This window comes from Mus musculus, chromosome 5, assembly GCF_000001635.26.
Source record: "Mus musculus strain C57BL/6J chromosome 5, GRCm38.p6 C57BL/6J".
NCBI classification, from domain to species: Eukaryota; Metazoa; Chordata; class Mammalia; order Rodentia; family Muridae; genus Mus; species Mus musculus.
Window position 1 is genome coordinate 107154737 of NC_000071.6, and position 21100 is coordinate 107175836.

Sequence of the window (21100 nt, forward strand, 5' to 3'; positions counted from 1 at the left end):
ATGGATACCAGAGCCGTGTCTAGAACTGGACATTTAAGGGAAACACAGCACCTCTCTTGACAAACATGGACTTTAAAAGTTTTTAGCTATGTCATTTCCTAATCAGTAAGTACTCTTTGCACAGTATGTATTCTAGATTGGGTGCTATCTGTAACCCAGGAATAATTTAAAGTCTTCAGGGGAATGTGTGTGTAGCTTACATGCAAACACTACACCATTTTGTGAGAGACACAAATATCTGTAGATTTTGGTACAGGGAGGTAGTCCTGGAACCAATGTCACGTGAATAAATTGTGTCAGAAGACAGTACTGTGCTGAGTTGGATGTCACAGAGGAAGTGTTACTAAGTGTGCAAATTGGCTTCAGGGTCAGAGCAATGATCTCAAAGTCTGATGAGCAACTGAACATGGCTTCCATAAGCTGTAAATTCTGCCAACAGTCACCACAACAGATCGAGTGAGAACTATTCGCAACTGGTTTGTGTTTTCCTGAGCATTAAGATAAAGAACGGCCAAGGTGTCCAATTTTCTACAGGTCTCTCAATTTCAGGTTTCTCAGCAGGAGGAAGAATGTGGATAACAGCTCATTTAGTTAACTTCCAGATCCCCACAGGAACCGTGAGGTCAAGAGCCTGTCAAACGAATCCCAAGAAAACTTGCAAGGATGTCTGTGCAAATGTCACAGTGTTGTGGTATATTCAGGCCATCCCTGGCCTTGCACAGCATGGTGTGTAAGTAGTAACACATAAAAAGGAGGAGCCGGCTAGTATTTGTAAACTGATTAGTTTTTATCAATGCCAATGTGAAAACCCAAAGTAGTTAACAATGCTCATGAGTCTCAAAACTATACACACCATACATTAAACTTCATATTAACTATTTGTTCTTAGCAAAAAACAAGTTATTACTCAAGAGGCTCTAAATAGCCACACAGTAACAATGAACCTCAGAACAAAAGGCTAGATGAGGGCTGGGACTTTGTTAAGTGGTTCCCTCACATATAACTGCATTTCTCCTCTTCACGTGAGTAGCCTGGTGCTCACTCAGCTGCTGTGATATGCACTAACACTTTCTATACAATATTTTACACAATCATATATATATATATATATATATATATACACACACACACACACACACACATACATACATATGTGTGTGTATGTGGGTATATATATATACATACATATATATGTGTGTATATATATATATATATATATATATATATATACCCACATAAAAGTTGTTTGTTTTTGAGACTGATCTTGCTAGCTCTGAACTCTTGATCTCCCCACTTTAGCCTGCCAAGGGCTAGAATTACAGGCATGTGCCATCATCTTTGTCATGACTGAAGCAGAAAGTGCCTAAGGAGCTGCTAACTATCCAAACACCCAGACTTACTAGACTTTCCAGTGGGCCCAGCATCTCTGGGTGACCCTGCTTGGTCTTGTTAGGAAACACCTCGCTGAGTGTTCCATAGCGTGGAAGGCAAGCATAGACCCATTGTGAGTACCTTGCAGATGGCTCTCTACCAGTGACTCTCAGCCAGGGATCATTCTATTCCCCAAGGGGGCATTAAGCAATGACTGTCAAGAAATAATATTTATTCTCATAACCAGGAGGGGGAGGTGATACTGGCATCTCTCCTAGCCATCCTACGATGTATGGAGCTGCTCCAACAAAGAATTATCCAAGTTGCCATGACACTGAATCTTAGCAAACTTGCTGAAGACACTGGGAAGCCTGTGGCAGTGATAATGGAGTAATGACCAACTGTCATTACTCGACATTACCAAGTGTCATTAGTACCCAAATATCTGCTCCATTCCCCAGTATGAACCCCTAACTACCCCATTTTATGATATATATCAGGTTTCACTCTTTTTTTGTTTCAATATTTATATACTTTGTGCATGTATGTCCCTGGGTGTGTATTGAGGTCAGAGGACAACTTGAGAGGTTGTCAGGCTTAGTAACAGGCACCTACCCTCTTGAGCCATCTCAGAGGGCCCTGTGGGTTCTTAACATTTAAGGAAGCCTTTATGGTCTGTACTGGTTTGGGAAGCACGAAACTAATCATTAATAAACTGGGTAAAAACCATGTCCTAAATGGACATCGGCTGTCCATCCACTATGTGTCAGGCACAACCTCGTGCCTTTCACATCACAGGTAATGGTGGCTCGTAATGGTCCTCGGGCTGCTTAAGAGAAGCCAGTGTGGAAGCCCTAGCTCTGACCTGGTTTTGATGTTGTGTATTCATGTCAAAGCCACCTTCCAGCCTCACAGTAACCATGCCACCCCTAGGCATCACTGTTGGGGGTGCAGCCATGCCTCAACACAGAACCCCAAACCAGCCTCACCAGGTTTTGTGACTTTTGCCCTGCAGTAAAATCTTCTCGCTTCTGAAAAGAACTTAAATATTTTTATTCAGCTTGTCACCAAAAGAACAAAACCCACGGCAGTGCAGAGCAGGCCTTGACCCACCGCCAGCATCGTTCTGCTGTGGAGGCAAGGATCCCTCCGTGTTTGTTGCTTGTGTCCTTTTGCATGTTATAGCTGTACAGTTTAACTTTGGGTTTTAAATACATTATGCAAAGCAAAGTGAATGAAGAGACGCATCATATTGGTACATTCCGAGGGTTAGAAGAGTGTAAATAGGAGTCAGTCGTAGTACGGGATGCAGCCTGAAGCCATTAAAGAGCCATGTGATGTGACCGGGGGTGGGGGGGAGGGGGCGGAGGGGGGAGGCTCACTCAGGGGTTAGTCCCTGCCACACACCAGCAACCCTGCCCCAGTGCAGTCTTCTCTCCAGGCAGCCCCAAGGTTCATAAACTCAGAGCTGAGGAATTTGGAAACGAAACGCAGTTACCGCCACTCCTCAGGCACATTCCAATAAGGAGGAAGGGGAGCTGCCAGGGGCAGGGAGGTGTCCCTGACTACAGGTCAATGGAAATTTTCTGCTTTCGAAAGTGGTTAGTCAGCGCTCTCCCCTCAACCACTAGCTTCACAGGCCCTGCAAAGGCCCTCCCAGCCATGATGGAGTTGTAGGAGATGTTGCTCACGGGTGGCCCCCATAATCCTCAGGACTAAAAATGACTATGATTTCCATAGAGAAAGAATCCCCAGAGAGAATAATAGTCTCCCTTGGCACCTATGCACGAGGCTTGTGTCGCCAGTCACAGTGGGCTTCTGTTCCAACTCCTCCAGAAAGAGCCCTGCACGCACAGCCATGATAAATTTTCCTTTCCTTTCCTTTCCTTTCCTTTCCTTTCCTTTCCTTTCCTTTCCTTTCCTTTCCTTTCCTTTCCTTTCCTTTTCCCTTTCCCTTTCCTTTTCCCTTTCCTTTTCCCTTTCCTTTTCCCTTTCCTTTTCCCTTTCCTTTTCCCTTTCCTTTTCCCTTTCTCTTTCCCTTTCTCTTTCCCTTTTTCCCCTTTCCCTTTCCTTTTCCCCCTTTCCCTTCCCTTCCCTTTCCTTTACCTTCTTCCCCCTTCTCTTCCCTTCTCCTTCCTCCCTTTCTTCCTTCATTCCAAAATGATGACGTTCATGCTTGTGTGTTTGTGTGTGTGTGTGTGTGTGTGTGTGTGTGTGTGTGTGTAGGCACATGTGGCATGAAACACATCCGGAGGTCAGAAGACAACTTGTAGAAGCCAGTTATCATCCTCCACTGAGTGGATCCCGGTGCCCTTACTTGACAAGCCATCTCTCGAGCCCTGCGCGCTTGCTCTTCCTCTCTCTCTCTCTCTCTCTCTCTCTCTTTCAGATTTATTTTATTTATGAGTACACTGTAGCTGTCTTCAGACACACCAGAAGAGGGCATCGGATCCCATTACAGATGGTTGTGAGCCACTATGTGGTTGCTGGGAATTGAACTCAGGACCTCTGGGAGAACAGTCAGTGCTGTTAACTGCTGAGCTATCTCTCCAGTCTCCCCCCTCCTACCCGCCCCTCCCTCCCGGCTCTCTTTCTTCCCCTAAAATTCCCCTTTGGTTTGCTGATCTGAGTCATGCCTACCAAGTCAGAGAGTTCATTCCTTGTTCTTTGGTAATGCAAACCTTTACTTAACTTTTGTCACATGCTCATACTTCAGGACAATATTCTTGACGTCCTCGGCACCCCCAGACAGCACGGTTGTCAAATCACTACCAGTACTGACTCTGAACACTGAGGCAAGACTCAAGGGTTCTTTGAATGGGTGGGTCAGACTGAATCAAATCCATGGTCAATGGAGATGAGGTCTAAGTCTATTTCCTTTCTCAGCTGTGGGAGAGATGCTGGATGGCCCAGCCTCTGAGCTAGCAGCTGGTTCCCACGGCAACCAGCTCCCAACTTGAGGCCACCCAGTTACCAGCTATCACATTAACACAGCAAGATATCACTTTGGGGACACCAAAGCTTTTAGGAGATGTGTGACAGACATAAAGAGCAGAGATTAATCATGTTTCTTGGTATTCTACAATAAATAATGTGAAATTGTTTCAAAAGAATGAATGGTTGAGCACAGGAATTTACAGTTGGATGGAATAACAGAGACTTCCTTTTTACTCCATCTCTGTTCAGGGTCCTTTGTCCTGCTCCTTCTCTTTGTAATTAAAAAGAGAAAAATAAAGTACCCAATCCCGTTCCTTCACCCGTGTTCCCTTCCTAAAGTGCAACCGTGCAATAATACAGATCAGGTAAGCATCTTAATGTGGCACATAGCTGGGGAAGAGGCATCTCTGACCCTCCACCTCCATTTCACACCACTCTCCCACATGCCCTGAATTCAGCCTAAAGAACCAATCACTGCTGCAGAACAAACGACTCCATCCTGGGCCTTCTCTCCTTCTTCCCTGCCTGGATCACTCTGCTGTGGCCGCCTCACCTGGCCAGCAGGCTCCTTACCTCCCATGCCTTTCTCTGTGAGGCCTTCCAGGCTCCCTGCTCTCCTCAGGACCTCCTGCCCATTCCTTGCCTCAATAACAGCTCCTACACACTGACACACCTGCCATCTTCCCTTGACACAGAAAGCCGGAGGGCCAAGGAAGCAAGTGTCCATTGTGAATTTTGCTAGCTGGCTCACTGCGTGGTGCAAGGCAGGGTTCATGATTGCTGGTTGATGGGACCCTTCTTGATGTCACTTACAGGAAAGACCACTTTCACCCCAGTGGCCAGTGCTTCTTGCTTCCCTGCCTTCTCTCCCAGAAAATGACTCTCAACTAGGCTTTCAAACTAATGATTTGATTTCTCACCTAATAACTCTAGCTAAAAACCAATTACTAAGGCATACTTAGCAGCTCTGTGTCTCCACCCACTGAACTTTCCTCCTACTTTCTAATTAAAACCCAACCCCTGACATTCCCTGACATGACAGATGTCTTCCTGTGGGAATGCACCAAACACTGAGCTCCAAGGATCTCGACTCTTAGCAAGGGTCTGTTGAAGGGACAATCACTAAGTGTTTTGTGGTCTAACCAACCCAGGGAAGCTGGGGTGCACCTGAGTCCCTTCCTCACCAGAATGTTCTTTCCTGCTTGAACTGTGCACAACATTGGTATTTTTAAATTCAAGTTATGCTACCAGACTTTTTTTTTTTTTTTTTTTTTTTTTTAAGAGCAGAACATTACTCTATCTGCCAATGTTGGGAGTTTTATTACAAGAACTTACGGCAAGGCTACAAGAGCCAAGTTTATTATTTTTTCTGGATAAGATTCAATAACCTCATCCAAAAGTACATGAAAAAAGAAAAAGCAGAGAAGGCATCCAGCCTTTTGTTTCCACACCTGTGTTCCAGCTTAACTCTTCAAATCCTAAGCGGACTCACATATGCCTTGAAGTGAGCTCACAGGTCGGAGCGAAGGCCGATCCTTGGGAGACTCTACAGAGTCTTCCTGGAAATGTGCTGCTTCATGTTTGCATTGATCTCAGCAGGTCAACATACACTCCCCAAATCCATTCAGTCTTCAGTGGGGGAAGAGGAGGGGAGCTCTGCTGTGGCCAGTGCTGCAGCTGCTCAATGCCTCTTCTAGTCCCATCCTTCCGTTTCTTGATTCCACCCCATCCCCACCCACCTTCAGGTGAGCACCCCAGATACACATTCAGGTCTCAGCAGACCACCGGAGACCATCAGGTCTTGCCCTTCCCTCTCACATCCCCTTTTTCAAGTTCATTCACATATCACCCTCAGAATGCAGTCTCACTTAAACCTGCCACACAACCAACAGCATGCCACACTGGCAGTTCTGGGTCCTCCATATTTCCTTGTGTGCCATTTCTGTGTATCATTTCTATTGTATCCATCACTTTCCAAACCCCATAGGATGTATCAATTTACTCTGTTCTTTGTGTATCTTTTCTATTGTATCCATTACATTCTAAACCCCACAAGATGTATCCATTTACTCTGCCCATCTCTCATCTCTTCCTCTGGAGCCTGGAATGCTCACCCATGTGGTGCCGGGACACATCCCAAGCAGTTGGGATGTGAAGAGGACCAATAAGACAGTAAGTGTCTGATAGAATGCACCTTGGAATTCAATTGGCTGGCTGTGCCTGCCACAAGTTTTGTGCTAAGGAAAATTCTGAGGACATATTTAGGAGCAGAGAAACAGGAGCCAATGTTTCAATGTACTGTGAATGTCAGGGAGTCTGGGAAGGCTATCTTGACTCCCATTCATAAATTATTCAATAGGACAACCACTGACTGGACATCACTAATGAGAATCTGAATGTTGCTAAATCAACCCACATTGAAGATAAAAGATACATACCAGAGTTTGAAGGTTTGGGGGTTTTATGTTTTTGATTTTTACAGAAAAATACCCTGTGAATTTTTTTATTAAGCATTACATGTTTAAATATTTGGTTGGGTGAATTAGTTATATTTTTATTTATTTATACTTAAAATTATACATAGTTCAAGTTTGATTTCTAGCAGATCATCTTCTTCCAATATGACCCTAGGGAAAGAATGCACTTACAGGCTGGTGATGTACAATCACCCATCTGATTCTTAGACTCAGAACACAAATCAGTGATAAAAGGACACTCCAAGATAGGAACTCCCCAAGTATAATCTTCAGACCAATGTATGTCAGGCAGAAATAAGCCAAAATATAGATTTCACAACTCTAATGCATCCCCAGGAACATTGGTCTAGGCCAGAGATACAAATCTTATTTACTAATTTGTTTTCATGGTGCTGGAGATTGAAGCCAGGGATTTTTGTAGACTAGACTAGCACTCTGCCACTAAGTTACATCACCAGGCCTGCAAATCATCTTTGGTATTGGTTTTATTTATTACACATTCTTCAATAATTTTGCACATGAATTAAACTGTATCTACCTCCCATGTCCCCATGGTTTTGTTTTTTGTGAGTGTGCATGATGTGTGTGTGTGTGTGTGTGTGTGTGTGTGTGTATTCTTAAAAATAGTGGGCATGTGGAGATCAGAAGTTTGAACAAGACTGCTCTTTGACCAAGTAGGAATCTCGTCTTACATTGGTGAAGAAGAAAAAAAAAAAGCCCAAAAAGGAGAAAGAACAGCCACATCGTGGATGGGACCATCATCTTGCACGTTTAGAAAGAAGTGGTTCTTGCAAAATAAGTGAAACCACAGCTCCACAGAGATGAAGAAAAGCCAGCTGAGACCTCACAGGAAAAGCTGTTCCAGGAATCATCACACTTGTGCACCCCCCCCCCCCAAATCCCCTCCAGCTCAATCCTGATGCACTAGAGCCTGGGCTATCAGCTATTTGGATTACAGGCCCTCGGGGCTGCTCACCTCACACAGCCACCTTTGCCTGTTTGCATGACTCATGGTGGAGAATCCGCACAGTAGAGATGAGCTTCTTGGCCTCTACCCTGCCCCGCTACCCCTTTCCTTTCTCTATGCCTCTTCACTTTCAGCGCCCCCAAGGAAACAGCACCCTCAAGGAAACAGAAAGAGGGAAACAGATATTTCAGAAATGCCTGCCATGCCAGAATTGGCTAGCTCAGTCCCAGGGGGTAGTGGGCAGATATGAAAAAGGAGACCCCCCCCCCTGGAATCAGCTCTGTGCCAAAGCAGGATCTGCAAATTGGCCCAGGTATCTCATGCCTCCACAGAAAGGTATCAGGGAGATTACACTGGGATGTGCAGAGCCCAGGAAAGGCAAAACCTTTCAGGTCCTGAAAGATTTACCTCGAGTGAGGACTGACTGAACCCTTCCTTCTGAAATAAGAAAGTCACGGGTTCTACCCAATCCCCAAGAGGACTGTATTCGACTATTTCCCTCAAAGTCCCGTGATGTGAAATTCAATCTGAAACATGTTTTATATTAACATATGTCATGATTTGATGCTGTTTTGAAAGGGATTATTCTAAAGAAATAATAACTTCCATGTCCATGTACAACATTTGTGAGCCATATGATTACAGCACGTGCCAATCATGGGTTCAGGAAATGCAAATTCATATAACTGGATTTTTTTTTTTTTCGATTCTTGGGTGTTTTTATTTTCTAACCCAAACCAGGTTACTTTATTCCAATAAAATGACTTAGAACACACTTGACTATTAATTTTTCTCAAAGCATTCGTCATGCCCATCTTGGGATGTTTTAATTTTTCCGGACATGTAAGATGTTGGAGGATGGAGACTGCTCTGTGTTCTTCATATCCCACATGCTGTGCATAGCACACTGGACACTGGCATGCACAAACCTGGACTTAAGCCATTGAGAGAGTGATGTGCTAACTCACAGGAACAGCACAAGAATGGAGGTGGACATGAGGAAGCATGGCTGGCTACAAGGAGAAGCAAAACCTCTCAACCCCAGTTTGAAGATCAGGCTCAGCCCAGCATCCTCCCACCCCACCCCAGGCTAGCAGGAGATGTACCTGGGCCTTACAACAGCCTGGATTTCTGAGCTCCTTCCCCCATCTTCTATTGTCCCATGATATTAAAAGGAACTTGCCAGGCTTGGTGACTGGTGCCTTTAATCCCAGCACATGGAAGGCAGACACAAGTAGATCTCCATGAATTTGGGACCGGCCTGATCTATATAGTAAGTTCTGGGCTAGCCAGGACTACTCAGTAAGACCCTGTCACAAACAACAACAAGAGTCATTTGAGTGTCATTTCAAAGCACATTGATCTCCTAAAGGGTGCTCTTCAGAAAAAAAAAAAAAAAAAAAACAAAAAACATTAGCAAAGAGAGGAGGAGAAAGAGGAGTGGAGGGGGGAAGGTGATAGTGGAAGAGGAGATAGAAGAGCAGGAGGAGGAAGAGGGCGAGGAGGAGGAGGGTCACCTGGGGGAATCTTGAGGAGGCACTGTTGGCTGTTGACCTTGTTACTATTACCTACCACACCCCTCAAGCTGTACAGGCCCTCCATTTATACTTCTAGGAACCTCTCACTATGGATGGCTATTTTTTCCTTTACATCCAATGTGTCAAGCCAAGTTCAAGGACGTGAAATGAATTTTACAAAAGCCAGACAGCAGATAGGGTCTTCGAATGCCCTTTATAGAGATCTTCCTGTTCATGCTAGTCATCTATTACATGACAGGAAATAACAGTTCCAAGAAACTGGAGGACCTCCCCAGGCCCCAGGGTAGGCAGCAAGGCTGAGGACAGAACCGAGAGCCCCTGTCAGGCACTGAACAGGCTGTCCCTGTGTGGTAGGGCCAAGCTCCTCCAACCCCAGGCCCCATAGCAGCTCAACACTGGGAGGAAAACAGTCACACAGCCTGGACATGAATTCTTGCTAAATAGATCCTACGTGGAGTCTGTGTCTTTATGGTTGACAACTGAAGAAAGGAGCTCTGAGCCATTAAATGAAATGTATCATACAGTGTAGCGAAGAATAAGCACAGATCAAAACTGCTGGGCTCCCCGAAACCATGCCCCTTCCACATGGGATCCTGCAAAGGCCATCTTCCTCGGGTGAGGGAGTCTGCCCACAGGTCTGCCAAGGTTGGGTCGGATATTTATACAAGGTTTGAGAGATGCAAAAAGGGGAGAGCACAATCCTTGCCTGTCTCCACCACGGTGCAAGCTAGTTCCTTGCAATAGCTCTCCTTCTGTAAATCCCCTGCCAGGTCTACGTCTCCGAAACTCTGGCTGATACAGTTTCGGTGAATTGCTGATGCAAGCCCTGGGAGAAATGGGCTGTACGTTCTGGCCCACTGGGCAACCAAACCCAAGAATGGCTAAGGAATAGAGAGCCTAAAGGACATCTCCTTGGGGAGAAGCATTGGAGAAGGGGCCGTAAGCCAGGCACACTGGCTGGTGTCCTTTGGGAACTTCCAAGTTGGAGTTTTATGCCCCTTTCCCCCAGTTTTCAGTTTATAATCAAGTCTCAGCAGACAACCAGGACGGTGTCCTCTGCCAAAGCTAAGAAAGTTGAACTAAGCACATTTAAGCTTGGTGATGAAATGGTCCCTGAGGTGCTAAGGGTATATGTGTACTAATTAAGCAAGGCAGGCCATGGAGCTGATCCAAAAACAGTCCAACCAGGAGCCCAGAGGAAAAGTGTACTTGGGGAAGGGGTCAACGAAACAATTGACAAACCCTCGGCTGAGTGGAATGCCACAGGGCCTATACCTCAGTTCCCAAGTCATTTACAACAGGCATTGTTAAAATGAGGCCTTTGCTTACCTGGTGTCCCAGTTTGCTCTGAAGTTCCATTCTGAGGCCCTAATCTTGGGATAGCCATTTGTGGCCCCATGCTAGACAAGGGAGTTACCAATGACAGCATTGTTTTGCCTTCAGGTCCGGCAGCGTAGCTTTCCCCAACAAGGCCCCCAGTTCAGTATTCGGGGGAGTGCTGTTGCACATACTCAGTCAATTTCCTGCCCCTTTATGTGTTATAACCACCATCCAGCAACAGTTGGTCCACACACTTGTCAACCTCCCTGTCTCATTTCCTCATCTAAAGTAATGATAAATGATACCTACGTGAAATTTATCTTTAAGAACTGCATCATACAGCCAAATAGTTTTATGATAATAATAGCAATGGCACCTACATAACAGACTTGTTACAGAGATTACAAACGGAGTAATGTATGTAAGTACTTTGAAGCATCCAGCCCCCGATACACACTCTTTCATTTTTATTAACTACACTCATGCATGCATGGCCTCCAAACACATCATGAGGGCTTCAAGACAGACCTTAACGTTCATCACCCACAGTTTGTTGCTCAGTGGAGCAGAAGCTGAGCCTTCTTATGCAAACGTCTAGAAAGGGATTTCTTCTGCCTGTGTTCACAGATCAAAGCAATGCCAACCTTTCTCAAAAGATAAAGATAAAGGGGCAAGAGATAGCAAGTGAGCTATCATTTCTGTGGGCTGTAGGTGGCAGGTGCATGAGCTCCGGCTTGGGCTATCACTCACAATCCAAAGGGTACCCTGCTGACCACGTCCACCACGGGATCACTCACAGTTCATAACCCTAACCCTAACCCTAACCCTAACCCTAACCCTGATCTGCACCAGGGACTCCAAACCACCCAGGAGTAATGGCAAAAGCAGAGATTAAGATACAGATTCTATCCCACGATAAGATGATTTCTAAGCCAGAAAACTAGATGACAAGGATCGGAGATGCAAAACCTACATTGTCTCAAGCAAAGTGGACAGTTTGTGTGTACCCAGAAAGGAGCTGAGCCATGCTGCAGCCATTCCCTGAAACGGGTTGTGAGGTAGCTTTGGGAGCTGTCCCACAACATCACCATCTGCACCCAGGCACAGCCTAAAAGTTTCACATCAGCATCCCAGAGCCTCCTGGGAGAGTTTTTCCTCTCCTCTCATTATATGAAAATAAAACATTCTGTAACTTCCCTTAACAAAACACTCATTTTTTCTTACCAAATAGCTCTCCGGAGGTTGTCCACTATGTTACCCACAGCCCCAGAGATTAACCTTTGACATCAATGCCGGTGCCTGGGAAGGGCAGATGCATTACGTCACCAGATTAGCTTTATTCCAGAGCTCTAAAGAACCTCCTTGGACTATGCAAGGAAAACCAATCTTCTGTTCAGTGTACTCAAGTTTGTTTAACCTCAATTTGTTGAATGAAAGCGAGGCCTTCACAGGGCTGGGGCCGTGCCTACACACAGACATGACACAACACACCAAGTAGAGCCAGGAAAAGTCCACACTGGGTGAGTCCTCCTGGACAGGATGTCTCGCTTAGGAAACTACAAGAGGGCAAACCAGGGCTCTGGGCCACTCATCTACGCTGCAGTCACCACCCTCCCCAACCTGTCAGGACAAAAGCTTCTACAAGCCCTCTCTGGACCAGGTTTACCAGCTGAAACTGGACTCTCTCCAACGTTCTAAGTGCCACAGTGACATTTAGGAGAGGCTCTCTTACCACAAAGGGGCAGAAACTCAATTCTAGGAAATATGGTAGTTGACTGACCCCAGCTCCTGAAAGGCTCAATCCCCATATAATTACATCTCTGAGGGACAAGCCACAAAACCAACAGATAAGCGGCCTCTTGAGAAGAAACGCATGGTACACAACCACTTGGAATCTCCTCGGGACACAGTGAGTCATTCGGCCAGAGATACTGAAAAGAACCACCACGAATCTGGAAGTGTTTATTTAATCTGCCTTCAAGAGAGAATTTATTTGGGGAAAGACTTCACTGAATGGTGCAGTCAGGTCCCTAGGACACAGGGGTGACACCTCTAGCCTGGTGGGAAGCTCCGTTTGTTTACAGTTCCCTAAGCCATCTGCCTACATGCTCCTCAGAGTCCACCTCCCGGAAGCTGCTACCTCGTCTGCACAGGCAAGAGGGCAAGTCTCATTTTCTCCAACTTCTGGGATCTAAACAACGGTACATTTTTACACTGAACCTCAACTCCCAATTTTCTAGCTAGCTCTGCGAGCGAGCGGTAGAAAGCTCTCTGAACGTAGGTGACTCACCCTTCCCTGTCAATCCCTGGGTCATTTTCCTCAAGCACTCGGGCAGAAAAAACGGATGCTGAATCGGTGAACAGTTCATACGAAGGACATCATAGAAGGTTTGCTAACTTTGTGGGCTCTCAAGTATGGGGCAGAGCTGCCAAAGGATGTTAGAAAGATTTTGTTTTTTAATGCAAAACCATAGAACCCAGGAGTTTTTTCAATTTGTTTATTTTTAAGTTCCCTCCTCCACATGCAAGCTTGACTGAGTTATTCCCAGAGCATTTTTGGACACACTAACCCTCGGTTACACATTGCTTGGCTTGGAAAGGTAACAGCTGCGCATGTGTCCTGTTAGGTGGCGCATGCGCCTTATTAGGCTGACTCCCCCCAGTGCGGCCCTGAGCTCACATCTGGGGCTGCTTAACAACTGATTGGAAATTTAGCCTTTTGATTTCCAGTTAAATACTAGGCACAGGAAAACAAATAGCACTTGTTTTCACCGAGTCTTGTCAGGCATCCAAAATGCAGTGCAAATCAGAGAACTGCCTGTGGTTTGGTGGCAGAGGTCCAAAATACTTGGCCTCCCCGCCCCCTCCAGTTTAAGGAAAAGGAGTAAGCCAGATTTTGGCAATAAGGATTTTTCAGTCACCCTTCCCCCTTCTTTGGACACGCAGAGCTGTTTTTTAAATATTCAGTGTGTTCCTGGTATTAATTTACATTTTTCATTAGGATTAAGTTTTGATTTGTTTTTAAGCCAAAGCCAAAGAATAAAGTTCGGTTTTCCTCACTTATTCCAACTGCCATGCCTTGGTATTTACTCAGATTTGCTGAGGAGGGCAGGGTTCATATTGCTATCTTCTGTTTCCAATTAAATTAGGATATAGTTATCTAGCAGCCGCATTATCAAAGCATAAGAGTTAAAAAAAAAAAAAAAAAAAAACTTGAGGGAACTCGGAAGATCAGCTTAATCCAAATAATCCAAAGTCTTTATCTGTGATGGGGGAACTGAGCCCGGGGTAGCACAACCATGCGCCCTGATGCACAACTCCTTAGTGCTGGAGCCAGAACTAGAACCCATGCTGGGGAGATTAAGCCAAAAACAAAAACCTGGGTTACCAGAAAAAAATACAGGACACCAAATTAAACTTGAACTGTAGCTAAAGAATGTATGGATTTTGTTAGTGTAATTATGTCTAAAATATTGCACAGGCATACTTAAGCAAATTTATTTATCTGAAACTCAACTTGAACTAGAAACCTGCATTTTTATATGTCAAACCCTGGTCACTGTGCTGTGAGACCAACATCTGCCCTGTCCTATCCCCATCTGGCTGCCAAAGATATCCACATTTCTTTCCTGATTTAATGATAAAATGGCTGGGAAAAAAGAAATCACAGGACAGAAACCCATAGAGTATAACACTGGAAGCAGCCGCTTCTTCCCGGAGACTTTCCTAGTCTTAGGCATCCTCATTTCCCCGCTTTAAGTAGACTACAAAACAGCTAACTCTCAAATGGATAGGCCAGACCAGACACTTTATGCTGTTAAGAATCAGTCACTAGGGCCTGTCTGTCTGTACCTGTCTGTCTCTCTCTTTCTCATTTAAATTTATTATTGTTGTTGTTATTTTATTATTTTACTTTTAAAGACAAGATCTCACTATGAGGCAGCCTGGCCAGGAATTCTGGATCTTTTTACTTCTGCCTCCAAAGTGCTGGGATTTCAGGAACATATCACAACATGAGGCTGCCAGGCTCTCATCTTGAAAATTTCTTATGTAGATTATGAGCTTGAAGGGGGAAAAGAACTTGGGTTTGGCATACAAAGCAAGGCTTGAAATGACCCTAACATTAATAATTATGTTTTATATATATGTATATATGTATGCATGTGTGTGTATAATATGTATGTATCATATATAATATTTATATATAATATAAAAGTGAGGTTTTAAATGACCCTACTAATAGTAATTATAATGATATGTAGAATATTTATAAGTGACATTTAATAGCACAATAATCACTTACAACAACAGAATAATAATCATTAGTAGGGCAAGACACATGTATGAAAGTCAGAGGACAACTCTGTGGCCTTAGCTCTTGCCACTCACCTTCTGTGAGTTTTAGGGATCAAATTCCGTGCAGATCCTTGTACATCAGGTGTCTTTAACCCCCTGAGCCACCTTGTTGCCCACAAGATGAAAACAAACAAAAAAACCCCACCACAGTTAGGGACAAGGAGTAAAGTAAAAATATGCTAGATTTTAGGAAATCTAGTTTGGAGCGGAGACTGTAGTTTATTTAGCACCTGAGTCCATGCTCAGGGTACACGAGGTCCTGGCTCAGCTCCCAGCACTGCCTGAGTCCTGTTCACTGAGTGACACTGTCAGTCCAGATGTGCTCGGAACCCAGGGCTGTGCATACACCAAATCACCCCTCTACCACAGAGCAACACCCCCAGCTCTTGCACTGATCCCAGCAAAGAAGACTGCAGCAGATTTGTTTCCTAGCAGTTTTAGGGATGACGTACCAGCGATATAGGCTTTAAGTAATATACCAGAGTTATCACATTTTTTTCAGTTCAATGCTTTTAATATATTATCAGCATGTTCTATGCTCACCACTACACACTTCCTCTACAGTTGTCTTCTATGAAACCTCACACAGTGGTCAGTAGTGAGTCCACACCCTCCCATCCCCCACATGCCCCTGGCCATGGCTTCTAGTCTCTATAGATCGTAACCTGGGAATTTCAGGCAAACAGAACCATATAATATGCAGCCTTTTGTATCACATGAAACTTCACAGTCAAAAGATAGTATGGCTCTTGCATTGCTTTTACCTATCAGGTGATGGACGTCTGGGTTGTTTCTGTGGCTGTTTGCTGTTACAAGTAACTTTGTTTTGGACATTTGTGGGCAGGAACCTTGGGTATGAAGGACTGTTATATTCCCACCAGCAAAGTATGAATCTTTTGATTTCTCTATATCCTGTCAATCTTGTTATATTCTCTCTGTTTTGTCACATAGGTGGTCAGTGCTGTGATTGGTGGATTTTCCCTCATGCTCTGTAATGTTCAGCATCTCCCCCCCCCCCCCTCCCCTTTCTGGTCATCTGTGTCTTGTCCTTGGAAAAATGTTTATTCAAATTATAGTGTGAACACATTCAAGCACACATACAAACACACTTTGAGATAAGGTCTCATGTGTCCCAGGTGACCTTAACTTCTGATCCCTCCTCTTCTACCTCTTTGAGGCCTGGGACAACAGTATATGCCACCACATCCAGTGACATTCAGTGTTGGGGATCAAACTCAGAGCTTCATCTGTACAAAGCAAGTGCTCTACACTAAGCTGCATCTCCATCGCTGAAGGCAGGGTGATTTTTCTTTCTGATTGTACCCAGGGACAATCTTCATCTAATGAATATTCTCTGGTCCACCCAGGAAATATTGTAAGGCCATCATGCATGTGCACATGTGTGACTTGAGATGCATCTTGAAACACTTTACCCATTCCCCGTTGCTAGGTGACCAGAAAAATTAGACAAAGCAACTGCATTTGCAAAGGAAAGTAAATTCCCCTGCCCCTCTGTGCCTGGCATTCTTGTTTGTGCTGTAGACTTAGGAATGATGAGCTGACTAAAGGCAGATGCCTCTAAAGATAGTGTAATGATAAAATAAATATATTTTATATTTTAAGTATCAGCAGCTAAGACATTTTTGAGTAATAATTTCTAACTATGCAAGCTTCAGGCAGTTAAAACCATGATTTACATTTACAGGTAGATGGCATTATCCAAACTTTTCTCTTTTTTTTAAAGATGTATTTATTATTATACATAAGTACATTGTAGCTGTCTTCAGACACACCAGAAGATCTCATTACAGATGGTTGTGAGCCACCATGTGGTTGCTGGGATTTGAACTCAGGACTTTCGGAAGAGCAGTCAGTGCTCTTACCCGCTGAGCCATCTCACCAGCCCACAAGCTTTTCTTATCATCCTACTTAAGAAATATTAGCAACCACTAAAGTATCACTCCCACAAAAGACAGCTTGGAGATAGTCATGTGACTCCTTCACCATTACGTGTCAGAAGGGCATGAGGCATGCATCCTGGACTGAGGGTCAAGGGACCATCCTTGGTCTGAAGCAGTTGGCTCGTTGGATAATCTTAGGGCTCGGCTTCACAGGAGTCTACAGGCCTACTGAAGTGTTTGGAGAATCACTCCATGGATGAACAAACTCCACGGATGGACAAATAGAATACCTGGTCTTCAGTCATCACAAAGACTGTGCTGTGGATGACATTGTAGTCTCCCCTCCCCCAGCCTGAAACCTGCGGCTGCCAGCAGCTCGCAACAAGACATGAATGCTTTTCAGGTCTTGGGGAGGAGGGGGAGTTGCCAGGCTTTTGAGACATCTCAAACCACCTGTGGCGTAGTGAGTTGATGGAGCAACAGGTATCCGCTGACTACCCAGGCCATAGAGAGAGTGTAGACAGACAGACAAAGCCTGAAGGAGGCGGAGCTTGGGTGTCCCGGAATCTCTCCCACAGTTGCCTCCCTACACCTCACATTCTGGGCCCATCACTTGCCCTGCAATGTCCTTATATGGGATTAACTCCAAATAAGGTTGATGCTAAGTTGTATATAAAATTTGTCTTCTTCATTAGTGTATTTTCAACTAATGGTCAAGATGCAGTTCTTACAGCTCATCAAGTAAATAAATAATAACAAAGATAACTTCCCCTAAATCCCACAGAGCGGTGAGAAAAACTCCAACAGCAATAAGCAAAGCACAGTGTGTGTGGCCAGCGCTCTTCGTGGAACCCACAGCCCAGAGAAGTGGGGACTTTAAATCTGCAGCCAGCCAACAGTTACTCACAATTACAAATGTTAATTTAATATCCTTCACAAGTACTCATTGTTCTCATAGTGACAGCAGAAATAGCAAATGCAGGGGAACTTAGCGGTGGGTGCCGCACTCAACATTTTATGAGCACTTTCCTCACATCAAGATTCTTCTTTCCCTGCCGTGCTGTGGGACTTTGTTATTCACACATTACAGCTGGGGAAAGTCAGGTTTACGGAGATGAGTCTGCCTAATTACTGCCTGGACCACAGCTGTCTAGAAAGAGGATCCGCTCAAGACACCTGCGGTTATCCTGACTACTGGGGTGGTCACTTCTTTCCAGACTTCCCCCGGGGCCGAAAGGTGCTAATCACAACAATTAGATTTAAATATTTTTGTTTGTCTGTTTGTTGGTTTGTTTGTTTTGGTTCTGGCAATAGAACACAGGGCTTCATGCATGCTAGGTAAATGCTCTACCCAATCAAAGGCCCCCTTTCACATTTTAAAAATTTTGAGAAAGAGCCTAAATTGCCAAAAAACACCTCTGTCTTTACTAAATAGCCTCGGGAGGCCTTCAACTTGGAATTCTCCTGCCTTAGCCTCTGCAATAGCTGAGAATACAGGTTTGTGCCACCAAACTCAGCGTGTGTGTGTGTGTGTGTGTGTGTGTGTGTGTGTATTTACAAGACATTCATCCCTAGGTAGTTCCTAGAGCACTGGGCTGCAGTACACACACCCACTTCAACTTTATAAGAGTCTTGATCTTACCATCACCAATTATAGCTGGTGTGACTAACATGGCACCTTAGCAGATGTGCTACAGAGTAGATTCTACAGAAAACAGTTACCAGGAGGAAAAACAAAGAGATTAGGTACTGAGGACACAGTCAAATGAATAAGATTAGTGGCCCCTAATTATCACTGTTCTGTCCTTTAAATGTAAAAAAAAAAAAAAAAAAAAAAAAAAAAGAGTAGTCAGTCACAGTGGGACCCGCCTTCAGTCTCAGTACTCAGAAGGAAGAGAACGTCAGATCTCTGTAAATTCAAGGCCATCCTGGTCTACACAGTACATTCAGTGAGAGCTTGTCTCCACAAAAAGGCACAACTAAGGCTGGTGAGCTGGCTCAGTGAGCACATGCCACCACACCTGATGACCCGAGTAGATTCCTATGATCAGCCCAGAGAGTAGCACTATATTAGAAGGTGTGGCCTTGTTGGGGTGGGTGTGTCACTGTGGGTGTAGGCTTTAAGATCCTTACCCTAGCTGCCTGGAAGCCAGTATTCTTCTAGCAGCCTTCAGATGAAGATGTAGAACTCTCAGCTCCTCCTGCATCATGTCTGCCTGGATGATGCCATATTCCTGACTTGATAATGGACTGAACCTGTGAACCTGTAAGCTAACCCCTAGTAAATGTTGTCCTTACAAGAGCTGTCTTGGTCATGGTATCTCTTCACAGCAGTAAAACCCTAACTAAGACAATCCCCATGACCACACAGTGGAAGGAGCAAACTGGAAGGACTCCCACAAAGTACCTGCCTATCACCACATGCTTCCCATGACATGTGTGCCCCTATGTAACATGGAAAATAAAATAAAGACATTTTTAATATCTCAATTGTATTTGCAGTTTAAACTCTTAATAACTCTCACCTTACATATGTAATATATATATGTACGTATACATATATATAAAATAGATGATAAAGATGTTAAATGCTTCATTTTAAAGTTAAAAATTTTACAGCAGAATGGTAAATATTCTACAAAAGACTCTAGTATTCTCTAACTAGAGCCACAGCTTTTTAACATCTACTTTCTGTCTAAACATGGTCTTTTTTTTTTTCTAAATTGTTTACCCCTTACCACTAAGCCTGCTTTGGAAGAAAGCCAGTCTCCTAGACAACAGTGCAGATTTCAAAAGCAAGAAGCCAGTGTTGGTACTTGAGTCAGCAGGCTGAGTTCTAATTACACCTGCTGTTCCCTGACCCATGGTGCAGTGAGGTCACATGGTTTTTAGTCATCTTCAGGCTAGGGTGGTCCCCAGCCTTTCTTGGCCTTTCATAATTCACTTTAAAAGCATAGTTTTTTAAAAATTTATATACTTTATTATAAGGAAAAACCTTGCAAGTTAAAAAAAATGCACAGTGAAATTAACTAAACACAAAGTCTACACAGGTGGAATAACTTCCAAAGGGTTTGGGTAGCAGTTCTAAAGCTGTGGAGCCTCACACGGCTTCATACAGGACCTTATGCTTTCACTATAGAGTCTATTTTGATGTACTCACACACCATCAAAACAAAATACTCCAGTGGAACTAAAGAAACGATCAACTCTGTGTCTTTTTTCATAACTCCTGTCCATTGCCTGCCTTTAGTCTTCCTCACCCCCAGATAATACAACTACTATTTTCTTCTTCTTCTTCTTCTTCTTCTTCTTCTTCTTCTTCTTCTTCTTCTTCTTCTTCTTCTTCTTCTTCTTCTTTTCTTCTTCTTCTTCTTCTTCTTCTTCTTCTTCTTCTTCTTCTTCTTCTTCTTCCTTTTTCTCCTTCTCCTCCTCCTTCTCTTCCTTCTTCTTCCTCTTCCTCTTTCTTCCTCCTCTTCCTCTTCTCCTTCCTCTTCTTTCTCTTCCCTCCTCTTCTCTTTTCTATGTTATACTGTATCACATATATACATATACTATATATATATATATAGTATCACATATATATATACTATTGGCTAGATTATGTATATGTGCTTTTGTGTAACTATTTTTTAATGAGTTATTTTATAGGTATGATTGCCATACACATGGAGGCCAGAAGAAGGCACCAGGACCCCTGGTACTGGAGTTAAAGATGGTTGTGAGCCACCACATGGGCGCTGGGAATGAACAGCAACCAGTGTTCTTAACCTTGGAGCCATCTCTCCAACCCAGTATGATTCACTTTTTAGAGAATTGGATAGTTCTATAGGATGTTGCTCCATTTGGTTCAGCCCAATGTTTCCTCACAATTAGAACCAGGCTACATTCATTTCTAGAAGGATTGCTACATAAGGTGTGCTGGCTAGTTTTATGTCAACTTGACTCGAGCTAGAGACATCTGAGAGAAGGGAACCTCAATTGAGACAATGCCTCCATCAGATCCAGCTGTTGGTCATTTTCTTAATTAGTGATCGATGGGGGAAGGACCAGCCCATTGTGGTTGATGTTATCTCTGGGCTGTGGTCCTGGGCTCTATAAGAAAGCAGATTGAAGCCACCAAACCCAGACACTATTGCATATGCCAACATGATTTTGCTTAAGGGACCCTGTTATAGCTGTCTCGCTATACCAGTGCCTGGCAAATACAGAGGTGGATGCTCACAGTCATCTATA

General features: G+C 44.1%; 1 protein-coding gene across 1 annotated transcript in view; it reads right to left on the reverse strand.

Moving 5' to 3' along the window:
• Positions 1 to 21100, reverse strand: part of Tgfbr3 (transforming growth factor, beta receptor III) — a 183063-nt gene that overhangs the window by 48170 nt on the left and 113793 nt on the right. The window lies entirely within an intron of this gene.